General features: G+C 40.3%; 1 long non-coding RNA gene across 1 annotated transcript in view; it reads right to left on the bottom strand.

The window, feature by feature from the left end:
- Nucleotides 1-18,329, bottom strand: part of LOC140091076 (uncharacterized) — a 107,602-nt gene extending 89,273 nt beyond the window's left edge. Inside the window, exon 1 of the long non-coding RNA XR_011850065.1 lies at nt 18,125-18,329. This is a non-coding gene — a long non-coding RNA (uncharacterized lncRNA). The remainder of the gene's footprint in view (nt 1-18,124) is intronic.
- Nucleotides 18,330-18,936: the final 607 nt, after the last annotated feature.

Here is an 18,936-nt window from a genome sequence, read left to right as displayed (position 1 = left end):
AACGATAGCCAGATTATGGATGGCTGCCCATCCCACCACCCTCTTACCATCACATGGTCACACCCTCTTATTATGTCACATGCCTGGTGCGGGTGCATGGAGAGGGCTCACGGGCTAAACCCTCTGCATAGCCGTTAAGTCATGGCTGCATATTGCAGCAAAAACTTACCGTTAACACCCGCGATCAGTGCTAGAACTAATCGCCGGTGGTTTCACACCAATCGCCACCGGCAGAGTTGCCCGTGGCTTCAAAAAGATGGCGGCACATGGGCGCTGTCATCTTGCCAAGGATCGTTGCTCCCTGTGTCATCAGGGAGCGGCAATCCGTCTCCATGACAGCCTCGGGTCTTCCGAAGACCCGAGGCTGTCTTGTTTTAACCTTTTCATTACAATGTGCTATCAGCCACTACCGTCACACTTTCAAAGCATTTCAGAACACAATCCAAGTGCATTATTACGCCACTATCTAGGAGAGATTTGACACATTGGGGCTCATTTACTAAGGGTCACGGATTGCACATTTGTCGGACTGTTTGGCTTTTTCCTCGGATTACTCTTGGCTTGGACGGGTATTTAACACGTGTCTGCACTGGGATTGTGTCACATGCAATCATTTTCTGTTGCAGCTGCGCTGGCTTTCATGTGTTACAATTTAGGGGTGGGCCATCGGATGATCCGTAAGATGGTGAACTCTGACGGACCTGAACGGAGAATCGATGCATACAGGATATCTTAGTGAATCGCGGCACAATGCATTATTGTCGGACAATGCACTTTCAGTGAACTATAGAGGGAATGAAAGTAAATGTGCCCCATCGTGATTGCTTATGATCCATGACTGTACAGATTTCTGTGTCATGGGCTGCCACACTTCTGGGGACTCCTTGCATCATATCCATCTATAATACAAGGAACCCTTGTCTCCATGCTAAACATAGAACATAGTGTCAGTGCTGCTGTTTAGAGGGAAGCAAGGATTCCTTGCATCATAGATCGATATGATACATGGAATCTATGATGCGTGAAAAACGCATTGCACTTGCATTCCACTTGCATGTGTCTCAGAGTGCAATGCATTTTTGAGGCATCTCCATAGACTTGCATGGTGCTTTTTTCACGCGCGTGACTTGCAAAAGTAGAGCATGCTGAGATTTAAACGCACGTTAAAAAAAAAATGCAAGTCTGAAAAAGCCCGTTGATTACAGTGGGTCAAAGTGTAATGCAAGTTCTGCGCGTCAAAAGCACGCTCAGAAAATGCGCGTGAAAAAAACGCAAGTGTGGAAGGGGCCTGATAGCTGCAGCAGCAATATGCAGCACCAGCAGTCAGTTAACATCAATACTAGGAGGTGAAGAGGGAGCGACTACAGAGGCAGCAGCAGCTGAACCAGAGAAACCTGCTGTTTGGAAGCATTTTGATGAAAAGGTTACAGGAGATAGATTGAGAAAGAATGCCTCTGCAAATGCAATCCTCGAGGTACGATCCTATCTTGATAAGCCCCTTGTTCAATGTGCTGCAGACCCTTTGAGCTGGCAGGAGTCCAAGGCGTCCATATACCCACGCCGCCTTGCCGAAGTAATGACAAAAAGACTGTGTATTGTTGCCACCTCAGTCCCTTAATAAGGATTTATTCTAGAACAGGGCACATAATATCAGAGAGGAGAAACCGAGAATCAGCACTTCTAAGCTGAGGCACCTTGTTATAAGCTGCTGTTTTGCACTTAACTTACTTTGTTTGTTTCAATGTAGAGTTTACATTTCTTGTTCTATTTTTTGGAAATGGTGAAATATTTTTAAGTCTTTTTACAATACATTTCACCTGTATGCCCCATGCTTATGAAGGTATGGAGGACCTAGGCCCCCCATAGACAGCAATGGCCTCCCTTAGCGATACAGTGCCGCACACGTGTGGCACCGTACCGCTCCGTACACAGGAAAAAGATAGGAAATGTTCTATCTTTCCCCATGTTATGGATCTCTATAGATAGGGGAGGGGTCACCCCTCCTCCTCTCCATGGCCCTGGACGTATGCCCACCCAACTACAGCCCAGCGGGCATACGTTCATGTGCATGCAGCCTTAGAGGGGTTTTCCCACAAAAGAAAATTCTCACATCTCAATCACTAACTGATGTTAACACAATAAAGATCATTTTTACCCCTTACTTTAAAATTTACTAAGTTTTATTGCTGTTTTAGCTCCCATCACTCTCTATGCTGCTCAGTGTAAAATTCCAGGGTGTTAGCCAGCAGCTCTCAAAGCAAGCAGCTTAGGTTATGGCCTATGAAAAAATATGTTTAGCTGTTTTATACTAATAAACCACACTGCACTGTGTAGTTTTATGTCAATTACTAGCTAGAGACTGTCACATTTCTACTATACACATACCTATACAACCCTGGTATTCTTAAGAGCCGTTTGATAGCCAAAAGTGCCAAATGAGCAAAAGAACCGTAATTCCCATCACTAAAATTACCTCTTTTTTCCATTCTTCACTCATTTGCCAGTTATTCCAGAAGCAGGAGTAATGAACATAGCCTAACAAGATTGACAACTCTCCTAGCTTAGCTCGGTTGTGTTGTGCTCCAATACATTAACTCATTGTTGCCTGCCCGCTGACTTTAGATGTCAGAGGCGCAGGTCCGGAGTCTGCAGCAACATCTTTAGACATTGCTGCAGTTTTCTTCTACTCCCGTGCTAGACGCGGTAGGAGGGCTGGGGAGACCCTAGGGAGAAGGGAGATGCAGTTTATTATCGCTTCTCCCTTCTCCAGTCCTCACTGCTTCACGCTGAAGTAGCACAATGCAAAGAGGAGCAGAGCTGGCGCTGCTACCTCTTTTATAGACACGGCAGTCAAGTGAAACGTAATAATGTTCCTTTTGAGTTCATTAAATGTGTACTATAATTTTAACTAGCTCTGTGTCCCGAAAAAAAACACAGACACAGAGTCACACAAAGGCAATATACATGATGGGAACATGCAATCAAATCAGTTTAGATTAGAATAATCTTTAAAAAAAAGACCAATCCACCCTCTTGTACTGTGTCTGCCATCTCTATTGAATGCTATTGTGGGAGCTAAACCCAAGGTCAGGGCCGGCTTTCAAATACATCTTGAATTGTGTTTCTAGGTGCCATGGATCCAGAGATATTCAGGTTTAAAGTGAGAATATCAGGTGCCATTTTTATATATAAAAATCACTCCCGATGGCAGTTTAACAGTTAATATCTCAGTTTTCCTGACACTTAGAAACATAAATTTCATATAGATTCATATAAAAGGAGAGATTCTCTTCTTTTATAGGAAAAAAGAAGTGAGATATAGCTCTCCGAAATGTCTCTCCCTCAGTCTGCAGGGAGAATTTGCTGCACACAGGAGCTGCTGCACCTCACAGATAATGGAAATATTCACTTTATGTTACTACATTTTGAGAAGGGATAGTATCAACTTAATTTCATGTTTTTAACCCTTCTCTATGCAGAACTATCTAAGAGCACACTTTCTCTCTTATTGTCTTTTATTTCATAAGCAGATATCTAGTTATTACAGTTTTAGTGATATTTTGTGGATTTATTTATGTGAACATATGAATATTGTACATTTGTGAACTCTACACATGTTCATTTATTACATTTAGGAGATGTGAAGGTAAATATTTTCTGTTTGGAGCACTTTTTTTGCCATCAAAGTCAAATTTTAAAGGGAACCTGTCACCAGGAGACCCATTTTTAGCACTCCCCCAGTCCCCACAGAGCATAGTACATACTCTGCCAAAGTGTTTTTGTATAAACAATTGGTTTTACAGAAAAAAAGATATGTTGGGGGGAACTACTCCTTTCCAGCCCCTCCCATTTGGCAACTGCCTAGTCACACCGCACATGCTAATAAAAGGTACAATATAACATATCTTTTGTTCTGTAAAACCAATTTTTAATACAAAAACACTTTGGCAGTGTATGTACTATGCTCTGTGGGGACTGGGGGAGTGCTAAAAATGGGTCTCCAGGTGACAGGTTCCCTTTAAGTATTTTTTATAAAATGTTTCAGTTTAAAGACATAGATTTAAAGTCTTTAATGCAATTTTGAAAATGGGTCAAGTGTCTGCTTACAGAAAATCTGTGGTTTGTTGAGTTTACTTTAATTCTTTTTGCTGTAATTTAGATTTTATTTTTAAACGTCAAAATTGTAAAAATAAAATAATGCAACAAAATATCCAGAAATGCTTGGTGGTGAAAGGGTTGGTTGAATTCCTGGGTGAAGATGCTTATCATCTATCTCTTGTCTACATATCTATTTGTCAAGTTATCTACCTCATATAATCTGACCATTTATATATTTCACTTTTTCTCTATTTATCAATCTTCTATTTCTCTTCTACTGTATTTATCTCTCATATCATCTACTTTATATACTGTATCTAGAAATCTCTATCATCTTTCATATTTACCTTCTATCATAATAATTATAATTAATAATTCTTTATTCATATTGCGCACACAGATTAGGCAGCGCTGCACAGAGCTTGCCAGATCAGTCTCTGTACCCATGGGGCTCACAATCTATTCAACCTACCAGTTTTTTTTGGAGTGTGGGAGGAAACCATCAATCTCCTATCTATCTTCTATAAAATCCTCCCATATTACAGTTTGTTTTACCAGACTTAAGGCAGCCTCTTTCTGACAGTGACTGGTCATAAAATAGTTTTATTTTGGGGGCCCCACTTTTAGTTTCGCCCAGGGCCCCACTTTGTCTAGAACTGGCCCTGCCTGAGGTGGCAGTGGGATGCAGGTACATGGTGGCATAATCTGTTTGTTTTTTTGTTAATACCATTACTTGTTAAGTTTTATACATTCTGATTGATACTCCTGTTTGTTCGCTCTCAAATTTTATGACATTTATACCTACAGTCATGTGGAGATGACTTGGCTATGGCTTACTCATGCTCATTTTAGACTCATGCTCCTTTTTGATACCTCTACATTGGGTTCTGTGAGACCAACTCTTATAAGCTTTATCCAATGTATATCTTGTCTCTCTATGTTCCCTGAAATACAGTTTATTGTTGAGTAAAAAAAAAAATTGGACTTGATGGGTCGGCATTAAGGCTACATTCACAAGAACGTATGGGGGGCTGATATATACGACCGACGTACACTTCTATGGGCTCACGGCGCCGTGCGGGAGCGGTACATACCATTCCGTAGCCCGTAGAAAGATAGGACAAGTTCTACCTTCGATGAAATACGGCGCCGTGAACTGTATATTCCTATGGAGAGGAGCAGGGTTGAGCAGCGCTAAATGAGGTGGGCACTGCTATGGTTATGAACAGCTGTGAACAAGGTGTTAATTTTAGTGGATTTCTCAACGTCAGGGGACAGCAGTAGAACACAGGCTCCATTCTCTTCACTTTCACTATACTGACTAAGGAGAAGTGGACAAGGAAACAATTTGTTTATAATTGAGTGATGAGTAACTCCTTAAACCCTTAAGGACCAGGCCCTTTTTAGTTTTTGCGTCTTTATTTTTCACTCCCCACCTTCTTTTTTATCTTTTTTTATCTTATCTTCTTCTTGCGTTTTTTTTATTTTTCCATGTAGAGAGCTGTGTGACAGCTTGTTTTCTGCAAAACAAATTGTACTTCATAGTGATGGTATTTAATATTCTATGTCGTATACTGGGAAGCATTAAAAAAATTCTGAATGCAGTGAAAATGATGAAAAAACACATTTGCACCATTTCTTGTGGGCTTGGATTTTATATGTCTTTCTTTGTGCACCCTAAATCAAAGGTCTAATTCTTTCATTTGGTCAATACGATCACATAGATACCAAATTTGTTTAGGTTTTATAATGTTTTCATACATTTATAAAAATTAAAACCTCCTGTACAAAAAAAAATTCTTCATTTTGCCATCTTCTGGCGCTAATAACTTTTTCATCCTTCGCTGTATGGGTGTAGTGTCCCTCACTGTATGGGTGTAGTGTTCCTCACTGTATGGTGGTAGTCTTCCTCACTGTATGGGGGTATTGTGCCTCACTGTATGGGGGTAGTGTCCCTCACTGTATGGCGGTAGTGTTCCTCACTGTATGGCGGTAGTGTTCCTCACTGTATTGGGGTAGTGTCCCTCACTGTATGGGGGTAGTATTCCTCACTGTATGGGGGTAGTGTCCCTCACTGTATGGAGGTAGTGTTCCTCACTGTATGGCGGTAGTGTTCCTCACTGTATGGGGGTAGTGTTGCTCACTGTATGGCGGTAGTATTCCTCACTGTATTGGGGTAGTGTCACTCGCTGTATGGGGGTAGTGTCCCTCACTGTATGGAGGTAGTGTCCCTCACTGTGTGGCGGTAATGTCCCTCACTGTATCGAGGTGGTGTTCCTCACTGTATTGAGGTAGTGTTTCTCACTGTATGGGGGTAGTTTCCCTCACTGTATGGCGGTAGTGTCCCTCACTGTATGGCAGTAGTGTTCCTCACTGTATGGGGGTAGTGTTCCTCACTGTATGGCAGTAGTTTTCCTCACTGTATGGCGGTAGTGTCCCTAACTGTATGGGGGTAGTGTTCCTCACTGTATGGCCGTAGTATTCCTCACTGTATGGTGGTAGTATTCCTCACTGTATGGTGGTAGTGTCCCTCACTGTATGGCGGTAGTGCTCCTCACTGCATCAAGGTAGTGTTTCTCACTGTATGGGGATAGTGTTCCTCACTATTTGGCGGTAGTGTTCCTCACTGTATGACGGGAGTGTTCCTCACTGTATAGGGGAAGTGATCCTCACTGTATGGGGGTAGTGTTCCTCACTGTATGGCGGTGGTGTTCCTCAATGTATGGCTGCAATATTCCTCACTGTATGGCGGTAGTGTCCCTCACTATATGGCGGTAGTGTCCCTCACTGTATGGCGGTAGTTTCCGTTACTTTATGGCAGTAGTGTCCCTCACTGTATGGGGGTAGTGGTCCTCACTGTATGGGGGTAGTGTTCCTCACTGTATGGCGGTAGTGTTCCTCACTGTATGGAAGTAGTGTTCCTCACTGTATGGTGGTAGTGTTCCTTGCTGTATGGTGGTAGTGTTCCTCACTGTATGGGGGTAGTATTCCTCACTGTATGGCGGTAGTGTCCCTCACTGTACAGGGGTAGTGTCCCTCACTGTATGGCAGTAGTGTCCCTCACTTTATGGCAGTAGTGTCCCTCACTGTATGGTGGTAGTGTCCCTCACTGTAACGAGGCTGTGTTCCTCAGTGTATCGAGTGAGTGTTTCTCACTGTATGGCGGTAGTGTCCCTCACTGTAAGGCGGAAGTGTCCCTCACTGTATGGCGGTAGTGTTCCTCACTGTATGGGGATAGTGTTCCTCACTGTATGGGGGTAGTGTTCTTCACTGTATGGCGGTAGTGTTCCTCACTGTATGGGGGTAGTGTTCCTCACTGTATCGAGGTAGTGTCCCTCACTGTATCGAGGTAGTGTCCATCACTGTATGGAGGTAGTGTTCCTCACTGTTTGGCGGTAGTGTTCCTCACTGTATGGAGGTAGTGTTCCTCACTGTATGGAGGTAGTGTTCCTCACTGTATGGTGGTAGTATTCCTCACTGTATGGTGGTAGTGCTCCTCACTGTATGGGGGTAGTGTTCCTCACTGTATGGCGGTAGTGTTCCTCACTGTATGGAAGTAGTGTTCCTCACTGTATGGCGGTAGTGTTCCTCACTGTATGGAGGTAGTGTTCCTCGCTGTATGGCGGTAGTGTTCCTCGCTGTATGGCGGTAGTGTTCCTCACTGTATGGAGGTAGTGTTCCTCACTGTATGGAGGTAGTGTTCCTCACTGTTTGGCGGTAGTGTTCCTCACTGTATGGAGGTAGTGTTCCTCACAGTTTGGCGGTAGTGTTCCTCACAGTTTGGCGGTAGTGTTCCTCACTGTATGGCGGTAGTGTTCCTCACTGTATGGAAGTAGTTTTCCTCACTGTATGGGGGTAGTGTTCCTCACTGTATGGAGGTGGTGTTCCTCACTGTATTGAGGTAGTGTTCCTCACTGTATGGGGGTAGTGTTCCTCACTGTGTGGGGGTAGTGTTCCTCTCTGTATGGAGGTAGTGTTCTTCCCTGTATGGAGGTAGTGTTCCTTACTGTATGGCGGTAGTGTTCCTCACTGTATGCCGGTAGTGTTCCTTACTGTATTTGCTCCTGCTTTGTGATATAATTGGTGATGTTTGACTTTCTATAGTGGTCTGTTTATTATCAGTATGGTGGTATTTATCTTGTTATAATGGTCATCATGTCGCAGTATTATATGTCCCTTATAGAGTTGGATTGTGGGTAATTTAAGGCTAAATATCCATGTTGGCACTTTGCAATGATTACATAGACTTTGGTTTGGAGTTTGGGCACTTCATCTCTAAAAGGTTAGCCTCCACTGCACTATAGGGTTGCACCTATACCAGAATTTTGAGGGCGGTACGATACCCAGAAAAGTATTGTGATACTCTATAACGATACTTTCAAGAAAAGAAAAAAAGTATTATCTGAATGTTTAGGATGCGGTCACCCGGGGCGTTTACATTGCATTTGCAATGCAAACGTTTGGGGGCGGGGCTCAGGCTTATCGCATTTACTTTTCTTTTGAAAAACATTTGATCAGTAACGGTCACCAATGATTTGTGAGGAGAAGCTTTATTGCTTCATGACAGTGTTGTATATGTGTTGTAAAGGTTGTCCTGGCAATGTTAATATAAAATACCACACCAAATAGTATAATTTAGGGCTCATGTAGACGCGGGTTTTTGATCTCCGTATGCTATCCTTTTCTTGCAGAGAGCAAACGTACCCACTGTTTCCTATGGGTCTGTTCACATGTCCACTTTTTTCATGGATGTGCAGACAGTAAAAAAAATGCTGCATGTGGACCACATAACATCCATAGAAGTCAATGGATCCAGAAAAAAGAGCCTGTGCATGGAGCCTGTGTCACAGTGTAACAGTAAAGCTCTTACTTAGCTCTTGACTTTCCGACATTTTCGGGAATTGCGCTGCTGTGACAGGTATTTACCAGGAGTCTGCGCTGGCATTGTGGCAAATCGGATTTTGGCGCAGCTGCGGTGGTTTTAATGCGACAGAAATCAGGGGTCGGACAAGGTGCTGTAAGGGGGTAGTGTTCCTCACTGTATGGTGGTAGTCTTCCTCACTGTATGGGGGTACTGTCCCTCACTGTATGGGGGTAGTATTCCTCACTGTATGGGGGTAGTGTTCCTCACTGTATGAAGGTAGTGTTCCTCACTGTATGTGGGTAGTGTTGCTCACTGTATGGCGGTAGTATTCCTCAATGTATTGGGATAATGTCACTCGCTGTATGGGGGTAGTGTCCCTCATTGTATGGCTGTACTCACTGTATGGGGGTAGTGTCCCTTACTGTATGGAGGTAGTGTCCCTCACTGTGTGGCGGTAGTGTCCCTCACTGTATCGAGGTGGTGTTCCTCACTGTATTGAGGTAGTGTCCATCACTGTATGGCCGTAGTGTCCCTCATTGTATGGAGGTAGTGTCCCTCACTGTATCGAGGTGATGTTCCTCACTGTATTGAGGTAGTGTTCCTCACTGTATGGGGGTAGTTTTCCTCACTGTATGGGGGTAGTGTTCCTCTCTGTATGGAGGTAGTGTTCTTCACTGTATGGAGGTAGTGTTCCTTACTGTATGGCAGTAGTGTTCCTTACTGTATGGCGGTAGTGTTCCTCACTGTATGGTGGTAGTGTTCCTCACTGTATGGAGGTAGTGTTCCTCACTGTATGGCCGTAGTGTCCCTCACTGTATGGGGTAGTGTTCCTCACTGTATGGGGGTAGTGTCCCTCACTGTATGGGGGTAGTGTTCCTCTCTGTATGGAGGTAGTGTTCTTCACTGTATGGAGGTAGTGTTCCTTACTGTATGGGGTAGTGTTCCTTACTGTATGCCGGTAGTGTTCCTCACTGTATGGGGGTAGTGTTCCTCACTGTATGGGGGTAGTGTCCCTCACTGTATGGGGGTAGTGTTCCTCACTGTATGGGGGTAGTATTCCTCACTGTATGCCGGTAGTGTCCCTCGCTGTATGGAGGTAGTGTTCCTCACTGTATGCCGGTAGTGTTCCTCACTGTAAGGGGGTAGTGTTCCTTACTGTATTTGCTCCTGCTTTGTGATATAATATGTGATGTTGGACTTTCTTTAGTGGTCTCTTTATTATCAGTAAACAAAAAGCTGGGTATTGTATCAGTAGGGCAGGTTCTTCACACCTACATATATACATTTCTAGTACAGGTTATTGTGTACTTGTCTGCCCTACATTTCACGGACAATTTTTGATTCTGGCAGTGCCTGTCCTTCTTTGTGTATAATTACTATGGAGCTCTCTGCCGCAGGAGGTTGTTATGACGGACTCTTTGTACATGTTGAAGAGACGCCTGGATGTCTTTCTGGAGAGCAAAAATATCACGGGTTATGGGGGAAAAACATTTGTTTAATTCTTAAAGGTTGGACTTGATGGTGTTTTTCCAGCCTAACATACTATGATAATTGAAAGACACAACATTTTCACAAAGAAATAATCTATACATTTACTAATCCCACCCCTATCTGCAAAATAAGTTATTCTCTCTGGAGAAAAATACATTTTCTTTTGCATGTCCCCTTAGCCAAAATCAAGATCTATCTCACTTAATATTTTACTGGATACATCAAGAGCTTTGTTATATCATTCAAGGTTTTTTTTTTACTATAATGAAACAAACATAATAATGTAGAATTATGCACTTCCTTTAAGGCATACATAGATAACATACAGACATTCTGATCTATAAGTGTGGAGGCAACATACGTTACGAAGGATTGCAATTGAAGCTCATTGCAATCCCACAAATGGAATATGTCTACCTCAAATATTTAGTCATTAAGATGTACTTTAAACATAAAATACAGTAAAAACACAACAAGTAGGGAGAAAAGAGATAGAAAGCACAGATGGGGAAAAAAAGAGGGAAATTCAGTGGTTAGGCGGGGGAGAGGACGGTGGGTACTTGGAGATTAGCAAGGGGCAGTACAGAGGACAAATGAGGTTGTTTTCCAGACCTCAACACCATCACAGAGACTTTAATCTTGTAGTGTGCGGTAGTCCGAGGACTGTGATTGTGAAACCTTTTTGAAAGATCATAAATAAAGTCACCTGTTAACACAACCCGCATCTTGCCTTGATCATGGAATTTAATTTTTTCAATTAACAAGATCCTTTCACTCTTTATGGTAGATGTATAGATTTCAATTACCGTAATTTAAACTTTATATTTTTAGAACTAAAAAGAACCAGACCTTATACCTATCTATCACAGTATAGCTATTCATACTCACACACCCAAAAATGACACCAAAACCCCAATCGCATCATTCTTGTTTATCACACCGCACAACCACTCATCCCCCAGCACTATATCATTTATTCTGCACTTTTCCTACTTTTACTCTTAATCACTTTCACATTTTTAAAGGTAGCATGGGATGAGCATGTTAGACGTGGCTCAAAGAGAAAAGAGAGCATGTCATAAGCAGCTTTACAAAGAAAAACATGAGTCAGTGAACAATCTAGCTACCATCCATAGAACAATCACTGTCTTCCTCAAGTATCGCAAAGCTATTGCTGGTCTCCATGAATTTCGAGGGAGGGTCTTTCTGAATCATCCTCTTCTTCTACTATTCAATATTAACAGGGTTAATTAGTGTTGGGGAGCACAGGAGAGAAAAAAAAACATCTGACAGATTGTTTAACTACTTAATGACTTGTGACATATTAATATCTTAAGGTTGTAAGGAGAGGGTTCACTGGCCGGGACCTTTGCATACAGGGTGGGTGTTTGCTGCAAATTGCAGCAAAAACCCACCGGTAATACCCACATTGGTGCAACTTGCTAGGGTGTTAACTCTTTGATTGACCACTGTGAAAGCTGCCAGCACATGGGTGCTGCCATATTGACTTTGATCACCATCTCCTGTGACATCATACTATAATATAGCAGTATAGTGGTATGTAAAGTATCCTGGGGGTCTGAAATATTGTAAAAAAAAAAAAAGAATTATTCTCAGCCCCAACAAACTATATATTTTCTGAAAGCAGACACATGCCCCATTTTTAAAATAGTTTTAAATAGTTTATAGACATAAGCACCTTCATGCAGTTTTGATTCAAATAGTAAAATTTTATTTAAAAGAAACATAACAAAGTTTGACTTCTTCACATTTCCTCAATGTAATAGATGAACATGTTTAGAGTTCACAGATACCTCACATGTTCACATGAGTAAAATAATCATAATATCACTAAAACTGAAATAACTAGATATCTGCTTTTCAGCTAGTCACAACCTGCAAAATATAGCAATAAAACAGATTAAAAATTAAAGGCACCCCTAAAACCTATTTATTTTTTGAAAGCAGACAACCATTTGCCTTGATTTACAGTTCACAGCCTGTACCAGCCTTATGTACTGTAACTTTGTGGCATAAAACTGTGAAGTATTGCTGTATGATTAATGAAAATGCTTTTATTTGCATATGCTTAATGAATATGCTGAAATTAAGATGAAGCCAGAATGTGGATGAAAGCTGATCACAGTGCCCTCCTCTGCACCAAAGAATGCAAGACTCCCTATGCCAGTGATGGCGAACCTTTTAGATACAGAGTGCCCAAACTACAACCCAAACCCACTTTTATGTCGCAAAGTGCCAACATGACAATTTGAGCAGTAAACTATTGATCTCTGCTGTATCACACGTTTCAATCGTATTGATTGATAGCTCCCTGTCAGGATCTTTCCTTAGGGAAAGCTGGGTGTGAGTTTGAGCTTGGTTTGTCTGCAGCTAAAGCTTGAGTGGCCTCTGAACCAGTCAGTACTGGTGTCAGCGTCCATTACTTACTTTTTATTCTGCCCAGTTCCATCAAAGGGTGCTGGTTATTGCAGCCTTCTCTTTGTAATATCTGGTGTTATTGCTTTGTTTGCTATTCTGTGTATTCAACCTCAGCTATGTTAACTCTGCCATTCTGTCAACATATGATTCTGTGCCTAGCCACAATCTTGGATTTGACCTATATTTTTCTGACTTCATTATTATCTGCTGTTTGTCCCTTTATGTCTTGTCTCTCCTGGTGTTACCCAGCTTTCCCTGGCTCTGACTAGTGTTTGTTTTTTAAAAAATATTTTTCTGTGTAGTTGTGTTAACACTGGCCTATTTCTGACCTCTTTTTACCTGTCCTCTCCATAATCCAGCAGCTGCCAGATGATGTAAGTTTTATCATCTTCCAGGATTTTTCAGGGTCTATGAGCAGTTTCTTGAGAGTTTGCTGATTTCAGGGTGGTTTCATCTGCTGTAGGCAGGGCCACAGTCTGCAGGGATGTCACAGGGTTAGTTCACTACTTACCCAGTCTGACAGTTTGTAAAAAATCTGGTTGTGGTAGAATAAATAGAGAGGTGGATGGAGTGGACCGAGTTTTTCTTTTATAATAAATGTTAAAATAATTATCAGGCAGTGATGACAGCTAGGAGAAATAACTATCGTAAATGTTTTTCTTCTATGATTTTAAATGTGTGGTATGAAGAAAAAGGATGACAATTTTTTTTTGTATAGACTAAGATAAAAATAGACAATAATACAAAAAAATATAGGTATTACAATGACAACAAAAAATAAAGAAAATTGTGAGATTTTGAAATGCAGAGATTAAAAAAAATTAGCCAAGTCAATAATTCCACATGGGTGTACTGAACCTGACGAATAGCAAGCCAGGGCAAAGGCATGGCATTTTCTTTTTTTTTTTTTAGAGCCCATGCATATATCAAATAACAGCAGCTGACAATAAATGATCCTGCTTTTAAAATAAACTAAAAGCTGTTCTGACATAATAATAATCCTTAAATCTTCTGACATATCGCTGTGTGCAAATAATTTGATTCACTTTAAAGTAACTATACCTGAGCATATTTTTTGATAACTCTATGTTATGTCATTCTTCTTGTTATACTCCTAGACATGTATGAATAGATTCACTACATTGGGTATGGGTAAATTCACAATTTAGCATTAACATTAACAGTGTTGTCAAAGTAAAGAGAGACGTCCCTTTAAAAGACGATTGTTAAAGGGAACCTGCAAGTAGAAATGTACCTTATCAACCTCCACCAATTTGTTTTCAAGAAACTTAACACGTTACAGATCATATTTATTTCATGGAGCACTATGGTGGCATCATCCAGAAAATCAACTCTACTGTATGTCAAAGGATCTCACTGAGTGGTTCTCTTGAAGTTTTATGCATGATATCAACCACGGCAAAGGCGCCAGGAGATGATACATGTGTATATATGCATTTGCCTCACTTTCTTGTGCGCTCAGTTTTTCATGTTTGCTCCAAATAACACCTATACTTTATTTTTTGTTTGGAACAATCAGTGATACCAAATTTATATCAGTTTTATTGTGTTTTAATATATTTTCAAAAACTAATTCATTTTGCCATTTTCTAATACAGGCGGTCTCCTACTTAAGAACACTCGACTTACATACGACCCCCAGTTACAAACGGACCTCTGGATATTGGTAATTTACTGTACTATAGTCCTAGGCTACAATAAAGAGCTATAACAGGTATCAGAGGTGTCTGTAATGAAGCTTTAGTGTTAATCCTGATTCTTATGACAATTCAACATTTTTAAAATCCAATTGTCACAGAGACCAAAAAAGTTCTGGCTGGGATTACAGTGATAAAATATACAGTTCCCACTTACATACAAATTCAACTTAAGAACAAACCTACAGACCCTATCTTGTATGTAACTCGGGGGCTGCCTGTACTAATAACCTTTTCTTACCTCAGTGTATGGAGCTGTGTAAGATGCCATTTTTTGCAAGATATGCTGTTCATGTCATTGCTCCCGTTTTGAGGACTGTGTGACCTTTTAACCACTTTGTATTACATTTTTTATGAGATGTAAAATGACATAAATGTGGTGTTTCAGACATTTGGGCCCTAAGGGGTTCACCGGCGGGAATAACTGATTTTATATTTTGATCAGACATTTTGGGACACGGCAACGACATGTATGTGATGTTTACTGTTTATTTTTTTTTTATCAGTTATAGCAATAGGGGGGTGATTTGAATTTTTAGTTTTTTGATTAATTTTTTTTTTACAACTTTTTAGATCCTCTAGGGTACTTTAACCCTAGATGGTCTGATAATTTCTAGTAGTATATAGCGTTTATACACATGATTCATTACAATGAAACAAATCTGCAAAACCATACAGCCTTGGGTCTTACAAAGACCCGAAGCTATTATGGCAATTGATCGCCACTCCCTGGTGAAATCACGGGGAGTGTTGTTCAAAACAAAGATAGAAACGCTCACATGCTGCCATCTTTTAAATGCCACCAACAATCAGGGGGTTAACATCGATCACAAGTTTTAGCCATGGGTGTTTGCTGCAATATGCAATATGGCAAATTTTCTAATGAAAAAAAATATGTAATATCATATACCATATCAAGTTAGTCTCATATGTCATGAAAAAAAACAAGTAAAAATTAGCAAATTTTTTTCCCAAAGATTTTGGCATTTAACCCCTCCATGACTCAAAGACACCGTCCCATTTTTCAAATCTGCCCTGCATCAAAGTGGTTATAGCTTTGGAATGCTTTAATATACCCAGGGGATTTAATATACCAGCGCTGGGTGCTGGTGCATGGAGGGGGCTCACGGGCTGAGCCCTCTCCATAGCCGGTAAGTCTTTGCTGCAAATTGCAGCAAAGACTTACGCTAACACTCGTGATTGGTGCTAGCACCGATCGCAGGTGTTATCTCGTCGATTGCCGCCCGCAATCGGGTGGGCACCGCTCTATTGCCAAAGATCGTCGCTTCCCATGACGTCATTGGGGAGCGGCGATCCGTTGCCATGACAGCCTCGGGTCTTCAGTTGTCTCGTTTTAACCCATTCATTACAAAATGCTAATTGCTTATTGTAATGTATGAGGATGAAAATCCCCATATACTACCATACTGTTGTATAGCAGTATATGGTCGAATCGATCAGACAACCTAGGGTTAAAGTACCCTAAGGGGTCTCAAAAATAGTAAAAATTAAAAAAAAAAGTTTTAAAAAATATATAATAAATGAAACCTAAAAATTCTAATCACCCTCCTTTCCCTTGAAGTCATATAAATATAAATAAACAGTAATAATCATAAACAAGTTAGGTATCGCCGCGTCCAAAAATGCCCAATCAATATATAACAATGGTTTTTCAATGCGTTTAACCCCGTAACTGAGAATAGCGGTCAAAGTAAAAAATAGCACTCTTTTGCCATTTTGAAAAATATATACAATTAAATTAAAAGTGATGAACAGATTGTACAGTCTTAAAAATGATGAAAGTATGAAAAAGTTATTAGCGCCAGAACATGGCAAAATTAAAAAAAAAAATTGTACAGGAGGTTTTAATTTTTGTAAATGTATGAAAACATTATAAAACCTATATAAATTTGTTATCCTCATGATCACACCGACCCAAAAAATTAGTAGACATGTCATTTGGGGCGCACAGTGAAAGCCGTAAAATCCAAGCCCACAAGAAATGTGCAGATGCGTTTTTTTACCATTTTCACTGCATTTGCAATTTTTTTCCCACTTCCCAGTACACAGCATGGAAGAATAAATACCATCACTATGAAGTGCAATTTGTTACACAGAAAACAAGCCATCACAGAGCTCTTTACGTGTAAAAAAAAAAAAAAGTTATAGATTTTTGAAGGTGGGGAGTGAAAAATGGAAATAAAAAAACAAAAAAGGGCCAGGTCATTAAGGGGTTAACATACGGTGTGCGTAATATGTGTCCGCTATATAAATAAAGGAATTATTATTGCAAATGACGTAAAAACTAAAGGCATTAGGACCTGCTCTATCTTTTACGTGTCAGGCAGTCGGCTCATACGTAAGGCTGTGAATCCACAACCATGTGCATGAACCAATAGAAGCAAATGAGAACATTTGCTAGCTGTAGAAAATAAGGCTATCACATCTCCTCATTTCTCAACAAAGCTAATCACAGAGTATAAATGACCTAGAGTTTGCAGTCTCAGCTCTCATCCAAAAGAGCTAACAATGTCTCCTCACTTTTCTTATTCACATGCTGCTAGTACTTTCAACCCGGTAATGATAAATCTGCACTCCCCCAATCTAACTCCACTTTTCCAGGTTTTCCTAAAAAAAAACTGTTATGAATCTCTTTTCCATTACACACTTCACAATCTTATACTATACTATCTTATACTAACATTACATTTTTGTGTAACTGTTGTTTCAAATATGTTTGCAATGCTTCTATTTTGTGTTATTTGTCCTTATCCTGTATGCTCTAACTTTAGGCGGAAGCAAATGAGTAAAATAACTGATATGAACATTGTAAAAAGTCCAGAAGCCAATTGATGGCTTTATAGAAGCTGGCTTTTAACACAGATCAGCTCTACTGACTATTGACATTCAATTGCCAAGAGGTAGCCAGTATAGATATATGTTATGTTACAGGTATAAAGCATTTTATTATACTCTTAAATGATTCTATTTCGTATAATAAAGAATATACCTCAGATATTACCTTCTAGGGGTTAACAACACTGCTGACTGTACCATAACATTTATTGCTTGCACAGATCTGAATTCCCCGATTTGTTCAGTATCTTTATCTCAGGCTCTGCTTGTATAATTTACCACCGAATGCAGCATTGAGTATCATGTTTACACTGTAGGAAATGCTATAAAATCTGTCTTATTATTTTTAACTTGGCAGAAGAAATCTAATTCTTCTCAATCAGCAAGTGCCATATTGTTTTTAATGTACAATATGCATGCTAGACGTAATTCCTTCAGCATATTGGGCAATTGAAATACAGTATGTCATGCCTAATCAGGATTATATTGTCAAATATTTACATATTAAAAGAAAGTTGCACATCACTGTAAAATCATTAGCAATAACAATATTTCATAATAGATACAGTGAATTAACCTTGTGAAAATAGCAGCCACTGATTTCACATTAAAGCTAATTAATGAATGTAATTATGCAGATAAATGGTGATCTACTTACAGTGTGTTGCTGCTTGCTTGAATATCAGAATGGAATTTGCAGTTTTCACTTGACTATTTTATATAAACCCTTGAATTAGAGGTTCAAAGGAGATAAGTCAGATGTATGGGAAATTCATGGCTGACTAATTTGGTGGGTGGCAAAAGCCTGGGAAGAACTTGAGTCACCATTACATTATTCAACAAAAGTACAAAACCTAAATGCAACCTTATCTATAAATGCAATCCGAATTCTTCTATCAATATAATTAATGTGGTAGTCATGTCCATGACAACCCATTACTCATAGATATGACTGTACAGACGTTTTGAGTTCTGTAGTGTGGGCTTGTGTATTTTGTAGTCAAAGATATTAAAGTAGAAAGACCTAAATTTTCATAAAAATGTAAGTTTGGTCGTTAAAGGGGATGTCCATTACCTACAACAAATTATTCTACAGTATATTTATGGGCAAGAATAAGGGACGATAGCGAGGTCAATATTATTGTTTTTTTTATTTTTATGTTGGTTATGTTATTGCTCCCACAGTTGTTTTCTTCACATGCTGCTTGCTTATTGCAGATTCAATCTTCCCAGCCTGTCGGTAGAAATACCAGAGGGCCACGATGCCTATTAGCTCCACCTCCAGTTGCATGCTGACTCTTTAACTCTCATAGAACTATGAGCTATCTGCATTAGAGATGAGCGAGCACTAAAATGCTCGGGTGCTCGTTATTCGTGACGAACTTTTCCCGATGCTCGAGTGCTCGTCTCGAATAACGAGCCCCATTGAAGTCAATGGGAGACTCGAGCATTTTTCAAGGGGACCAAGGG

This window comes from Engystomops pustulosus, chromosome 1 (assembly GCF_040894005.1).
Source record: "Engystomops pustulosus chromosome 1, aEngPut4.maternal, whole genome shotgun sequence".
Taxonomy (NCBI): domain Eukaryota; kingdom Metazoa; phylum Chordata; class Amphibia; order Anura; family Leptodactylidae; genus Engystomops; species Engystomops pustulosus.
This window is presented reverse-complemented; position numbering and strand designations above follow the sequence as displayed.